Source organism: Engraulis encrasicolus, chromosome 13 (genome assembly GCF_034702125.1).
Source record: "Engraulis encrasicolus isolate BLACKSEA-1 chromosome 13, IST_EnEncr_1.0, whole genome shotgun sequence".
NCBI lineage: Eukaryota > Metazoa > Chordata > Actinopteri > Clupeiformes > Engraulidae > Engraulis > Engraulis encrasicolus.
In genome coordinates this window covers 46,584,542-46,592,041 of record NC_085869.1, presented here as the reverse complement: position 1 = coordinate 46,592,041, position 7,500 = coordinate 46,584,542, and the positions used below count along the sequence as shown (strand labels likewise).

General features: G+C 44.8%; 1 protein-coding gene across 1 annotated transcript in view; it reads left to right on the top strand.

The window, feature by feature from the left end:
• Positions 1 to 7,500, top strand: part of grb14 (growth factor receptor-bound protein 14) — a 110,663-nt gene that overhangs the window by 43,674 nt on the left and 59,489 nt on the right. The gene's annotated exons all lie outside the window — the stretch shown is intronic.

Genomic DNA, 7,500 nt, shown 5'->3' with positions numbered 1-7,500 from the left:
TCTCTCTCTCTCTATCCCTCTCTCTCTCTCACACACACACACATACACACACACGCACGCACGCACGCACGCACGCACGCACGCACACACACACACACACACACACACACACACACACACACACATAACAGGCAGTGGATGAGCAGCATGTGGAGCAAGCCTTAGCACAAGTATTTCTAAGCATATTCTGTCTTTCTGTCTTTCTGTCAGTCATTGATCTGCTTGCTCCGCGCTCTATATCACAGACCCCTATAGCACAGACCCCTGTGTGCTTGACCATTTTTGTGTGTGTACACTGTGTGTGTGAGTACACTTTCGCTGTGTGTGTATGTGTGTGTGTGTGCGTGTGTGTCTGGGCATGTATGTGTTCGAATGTGTTTTTTAGGCTCCGAAGAGTGGCCTGTTCTCTCATCTTGATGTTACCACTGCAGCAGAAAGTTCGTTTTCACTCCAAATGAAAAGAATAATAAATGAAAGGAATAAGCAAAGAACTTCTTGTGGGAGATCTGAGAGGAGAAGGAGAGAGAGAGCGAGGGAGCGAGAGAACGGAATGAAATAAGGCCCCCTTTTTCCTCATGCTTTTGTCCCTCCGGTTCACTCCAAAGATATACACGAGCTACAGTGCTTATATCTCTTCCTCTATAGTTGTACACAGAACTGGGATAAGTGCATGCTGTGCATGCTGTGCACTTGCTGTGCTGCAACTTTTCTTGTTTCACATGTCTGCAAATCAGATACCGCATCTCCATATAAGCTCTACATCATCAGTTATTAGAAGCCGGCAGTCAGACGCTGGCATACATTCTCAGCCACACAGCAGGATTCAATGCATACTGTGAAAAGTCGGGTCAATTTTCACATGTCAAGACTGACTGCATTGTACACGGGGAGCTAGCCTAGCAGAAGGCTGCAAGAACTCACAGACTTAATTTGCGTATGATTGTTCACCATTTTGTTCATTTTGAAAGAGATCAGGTATGCAAAGCTGCTATTTAAAACTGTTATGAAAACTGATCTTTGTAGCTTTTTTCTCTGACAAACGAGACCTTTGACTTGAGAATTAAAAGTGCAAAGAAGGAGGATTAGCGGCTGTTTGTAAGGGGTTAAGCCTTGAACTCATTCACATGCGATTGTGTGTACATGTCAGAAACAACTTTCCCCCATAAATCATTCCATCTGTGTTTATTGGAAAGGGCTTCAGGTAGACTTAAGAAGCAGGCACGTGCACTCCAATACGGCAGGGGAGGCTGTGCCTCACCTGTCTCTTCTAGACTTCATGAGAATGATGAGATGCAGTAAATGTGAATAATAGTAACAATAATAACTACTGTTTTCGAGCATATTTACCATAACTACCATTTGTGCAGTATTTAAACAGTTTCAATCATTTTCAATCATTTTTGTGGCCAAAACCGCAGTATTTTCCCACCTCCTGCTCCGAATACACTGAATTTGGGCCAACTCCCGAGTTGGCCTCACCGCAGATTGCGCAATCCCTCAGTAACAAGCTTCAGCGCATGCGCCATTTTGCTCGTTCTGTGTATGCAATTCGTAATATTGTATTAAACGTTTTTATACACTTAATAGAAATATGTATGGTGTGCCCTCATTTTCCTGATATTTGTTTTCACTATTTTCTACGTGTGATTATCATTTATTTACTCTGCGCGCTTTGGCATAACCCCATTGAAAAATAGAGTAGTGCGGCGAGCAACACATTGGCCTCAACCTCATTCTGCCGTTGAGTCTAGCTTTGTCAGTGACGTCATAGCGCCACTATACAAGTTCAATACAGTCAGTCATTAGCGATAGTGTTGGCTAGCTTGTTCACGTTGACTGCTACCATGGAAGTGGATTTCATAACGAAACTAAGATCATTCTCAAAGTTGGATTTCCAAGGGAAACAAGACGTGATAAAGAATGGACGACCGACACCAGAGCTGAGGAAATTGATTCAGGAGATTGGACAGAATATTATTTGATTATTTCACAGTGAGTGGAACAACCGAAAAGACTGGCTATGTGGAATGGGAGGCAACAAGCAAAACAACGTTAGCAGTTTGCTAGCTGGGTTAGATATGTCAAACCGTGACAGTGTTTCCCACAGAAATTTTGGAAACTATGGGGGCAGCTGGGATTTTTTTTTTGGGGGGGGTTGGCTATCTTTTCACAGGTTTTTTTTTGGGGGGGGGTCACGCAGTGTAAATGCAAAATGGCAAAACAATGAGTACAGTATGACATTGGCGCATGGAGAAACTATAGGCCTACGCCTACATTTCAGCCATTTATATTTTGAGAAATAAGGCTACATAATACACATGCAGGGGTCTATGTAATGAATGAAAAAAATAATAAAACAAAATAGGAGCAGAGATAAGAATTTAAGATTGCTGTGAAATTGTTAACGCATAAACAAAAAGGGTCTAAGAGGGTAAGCTATGCCTTTTCCCCACACACACATAGGCGTACACATTCTACATGAGGGGTGCTGGTCACAGGGCCAGTTTTTCAAAATTCCTCCCATTAAAAGGGCTGAACAACATATTACACATTTATGTCTATATTCACATTCATTACACATTCATTTCTATATGCAGCCCTCTGCCTTGTCAATGAAGGCCTGTCACCTAACTCATTACAACTGTTAAACAAAGCCTGGGGAGTGTTAGTAAACTCATCCCAACTGTCCCTTCTCGGAAGGTTTTTTTTATTGCTCCCAAACCCAAGTCAACTACAACAACTTGACAAGGCTTTTGATCCCTCTCTCTTTCAAGCACTTGTGGTTTTCTCTATAGGATGTATTTACTCCAGGAGGAAAATGCGAAGGAAATCGTAATTGAAATCGCTTTTAACAAACACGGAAATCGTAAAAAAAAAATTAAAAAAAAAAAGTTTAAAAAAGAAATATATATATATTATTTTTTTTTTTTCATTTTCGGAAACTATGGCGGCCAAATTTAAACTATGGCGGGCCGCCATAGTTTCCTCAATGTATGGGAAACACTGCGTGAGAATATTATTGCGAGAAGCCCTGTAATCAAGACAGCATTTCAAGGTAAGGAAATTTGATTATTACATTTGCCCGCCGTGGCGTTGACTTGGGTCTAAGTTTTATTTGATTTTGTCAAGATGAAGGAAGAGTTGTTTGAAAAATAGTTCGGTTGCATTGGTTTTACAGTAGCTATGTTTCACATATGCATTTCAGGCGTAATCTTAACCTGCAACTAGTGAGAATGTTTTGAATGACATAGCAATGGCTACATGTCTCAAAGAATAATTCATCACGAGTGATTTTGGCAACAGAACGAACTAATAGCTAGGGGTTGTGGGTTCCTGGATTTTGGTTTGGTTTGCGGCTGTGTGTTCACTTTGCCAGTCCCAGTATGCCCAAGTGATAACGCTGCTTGCTATCCTAACGAGGCAGTTTAAAATGATAGTTCTAATAATCAAACGCTGTATAATACACGCTTTGAGGTTCGGCTCGTCTGACATTCTTTGAAATGTCCATCCTCAAGATGAACGACTGTGGAATATTTCAGCGTCATTATTGTTTAGCCTATTTAGGTTGAGTTTGGGTCCGCAGTGGTATGATGTGGATGAGGGGGATAGTTGACGGTTCTCAGGAGGAGTGTCCTCAAATGACGCACCATGTCGTGCCCTATTTTCTGTCTACTCTAGTCTTTTCTACCGGAGGTGGTAGCTGTCCATGATCACGGCCACGTCTGGCTTCATTATCTATTTCACAGGCTACCAGAAGGATCATCCCGGTGGGGTGATATTCTGTTGTTGAATGCATTCTGTGAATTGTTGCTGTGTAAGCGGTAGCCTATTACAACGCAAGCATCGGATCTGTATTTTCGAGTGGTGGAGTGAAAGGAACGCTGATAAGCAGACCTCAAAATTCACCATAAGAGCATTTTTGTCCAAAATGCTCGTGTGGCTTGGGGTTATCAGCGTCCCCTCTTTCAAAGACCAGAAAACACTGAGAATGGCCTTGTATCTTGACGGCCTATAAAAATACAGTATAATCCTGGACACATATCGCGTCTGATCTGAATGTGGTGTCCACCTTTCTAACAGACATATTGGTGTAGGGAGGAGGAGTAGGCCTAGCAGGCCTAGTAGCGCAGCCTGTGCAGTAGGTAGCCTAGGTAGAACTAAACGTGACTCTGCCGCCAGTTATATGGTGAACTTGACTCAAACTTGTTAAATGGCACTGCCCCACCGTTGTTTACCTACGCCCCCTGCGCCAACGCCGAGTCTGGACCACTGAATCCTGTGTGTGTGTGTGTGTGTGTGTGTGTGTGTGTGTGTGTGTGTGTGTGTGCACGAGAATCCAGTTCGTATCACAAAAGCCATCACACCGGTTTGTTCGCCGTGGTGCTCAGCGGTCTATATGACACCATGTTTTGAATCCTGTGTGTCTTGAGCATCCGCCGTGATGCTCAGTCCACATTGCTGCTGCTGTGTGGAATGTGAGATCACTGTTTGAATCCTGTGTGTGTGTGTGTGTGTGTGTGTGTGTGTGTGTGTGTGTGAGCAGTGGGCTGTGAAGGAGCTTACACTCTCCACTACTCTCCCCTCACCTCCCCTCCTCTTCTCCTCTCCTCTCCTCTCCTCTCCTCTCCCCCTCTCCTCTCTTCTTTCCATTTCCTCTCCTCTTCTCCTCTCTTTTCCCATCTCCTCTCCTCTCCTCTCTTTTCCCATCTCCTCTCCTCTTCTCTCTTCTCCTCCCCCTCTCCCCCTCCTCTCCTCTCCTTGAGCTCCTCTCCACTCCTCCTCCTTTCTCCTCTCATCTCCTCTCCTCTCTCTTCTCCTCCCCTCTCCTCCTCTCTCATCTCCTCTCTCCCCTTCTCTCCTCCTCTCCTCTCCCCTCCCCTTCTCTCCTCTCCTCTCCTCTTCTCTCCTCTGCTCTGCTGTCCACATTGGTGCTGTGTAGTTTATGTGAGACCACTGTTTGAATCCTGTGTGTGTGTGTGTGTGTGTGTGTGTGTGTGTGTGTGTGTGTGTGAGAGAGAGAGAGAGAGAGATCTAATAGCATTTTCTCTGCGGAAATGCAGTAAGCTTATGTCAAAATATGTAGGCCTACCTTATGTTAAGAAAGCTGCTATGACATATGGAACTTGTCGGTAGGCCTATTTGGCAATTATTTATTTGAAAATCTGATATTGAAAAAGTTGCCTCACCAGCCATAAATCCCAGCGCACGTCACTGGTAAGAAGACCTAATTACGCACACACACAGGTCCGAGAGATTCGCTGGTTCTGCAGAAACTTGTTTTGTTGTTGCTACACCGGAGCCTCTTTTCCTTTTTGTTTATGTTTCGTGTTTCATTAATTTCCTGACCGTGTTTACTTCGGTGTATATCTGCAAGGCTTTTGAATGGCTGCCTGCCTATGTGTGCACCGGCTTTGTCCATTGCGGAGATGTGCTACAGTCACGCGACGTTGTCTTTCTTAGCTCGCTCTTCCTGTCATCTCAGGCCAGAGCAATGGCTGCCATTTTATTTTGGCGGTCCTGCAGACACTCCTATCGACTGTTTACAGATGGCGGTGCTATTATTAAACCGTTTTGTTGAAACTGAACGGGCCCTCAAGGTTAGGGCGAGGTGCTTGAGTTCGAGAAAGTTTACAGTCCAGCGGATGATAACACAAAATTGAAACTGTCTTTCCGCAAAGCTCCCGCTCACGTCTCAGCCTTCCTCGTGAAGTGTTACCCTGTAACGTTGGCCCTACTATAAGAGACACGTGGGTAGTCTCATGATACCGTAGGTGGAGGGAATGTTAGCCGTTGCCTTTTTTGCCATAGTTTGGTCTTGCATATTTCTCAAAGAGGAAAAGCGACCATTTAAAGTGTAGCTGCAATACCTAGAGACTTTTTAAATAACTGTAAACAACCATTTCCCTTTGGGCCTTTGCAGGTGTGTCGAGGCTTTCAAGTAGATTTCTCATTTTCCTCAGTTGTGTTCCTAAGTGTTGCTGCAGCAACTGCACAAATGTATTTCCCAATCAGAATTAATTTTGATATAAACATGAATGTAAGAAATAAAACGCAATAAGAAGTAGTCTGGTGTGTGTGTGTGTGTGTGTGTGTGTGTGTGTGTGTGTGTGTGTGTGTGTGTGTGTGTGTGTGTGTGTGTGTGTGTGTGTGTGTGTGTGTGTGTGTGTGTGTGTGTGTGTGTGTGCGTGTGTGCGTGAGTGTGTGCATGTGTGTATTTGTGTCTGAGAGAGTGTGTGAGAGTGCCTCTGTATGTGTGTCTGTGTCTCTGTGTGTGTCTGTCTGTGTGTGTGTGTGTGTGTGTGTGTGTGTGAGAGAGAGAGAGAGAGAGAGAGAGAGAGAGAGAGAGAGAGAGAGAGAGATGTGTGTGTGTGTGTGTGTGTGAGGGTGCGTATGTGTGTCTGTACCTCTGTGTGTGTCTGTCTCTATCTATGTTTGTGTGTGTGCGTGTATGTGTGTATGTGTGAAGAGGGTGTGTGAGTCTGGTATCGCGTCAGCCTGACTCTTCTGCTCGGCCTGGCGCGGCGGTACATTGTCCTCCTGATTTTACGAGGCCTCCCCTCCCCTTTCAGGGCGCACAAAGGCAGATGTTGAGGAGGACTCTCGGCCGCTGCCGAGCCCTGTGTGGGAACCTCTCGGGGATGAGCTATTTTCAACTTCCTGATTCACAGAAAGCGCTTTTTCCCAAAACCCTCCATGCCCCGCACCCCACCTCCTCCTCCCTTCGCTTCATACCCATCTCCCCACCCCTCCCCAGTGTCTAAGGCAGCCCAATAAGCCCATTATTCTTTTTTATTCTTTTTTCTTCCTCCGAGCTCATCTTTCTACCCTTTTTTTCAGTTCACCCAGACAGATGTTGAATTAGTCAGAGCATAATCAGTTGCATTTGTCACTCCACAATTGTGAATTTAATCTGTCGTAGCGGCGTTAACGATCAAAATCCATTTGTTCTCTATTGTTGCGCACATTGTGAAACACGACGACGTTGCTATGTTGGAAGGGCTCTTGGAAAATGTTGTGTTTTTGGGGTAATTTGATTAGACGTAAAACAAATGTGATTAGGGTCTGTGTGTGTGTGTGTGTGTGTGTGTGTGTGTGTGTGTGTGTGTGTGTGTGTGTGTGTGTGTGTGTGTGTGTGTGTGTGTGTGCGTGCGCGTGTGTGTGTGCGTGTGCACGTGCGTGTGCGTACGTACGTGCGTGCGTGCGTGTTGTGTTTTCGTAAGAAGTATACATGCTAAAAATGTCAGCTCCCCGGAGGGTGAAATTGCAGAGCTGGAGTGTAATTTGTCCAGCTGAATTTAGTTAATGTGGCAGCAATACAAAGACTACATTATGTATTGCATTTCATCCCCAGCAAAGACTGTGTGCATGTGTACTGTACTGCGCTGTATGCCTCATATCATCATAAATGGCACAGAGTTGGTTCCTTCCAACATCACACCCTGTTTCCATTGTCGGACCACTTTCCAGATTCATGTTTCGCTTCTAGGAGGGAAAAAAGCC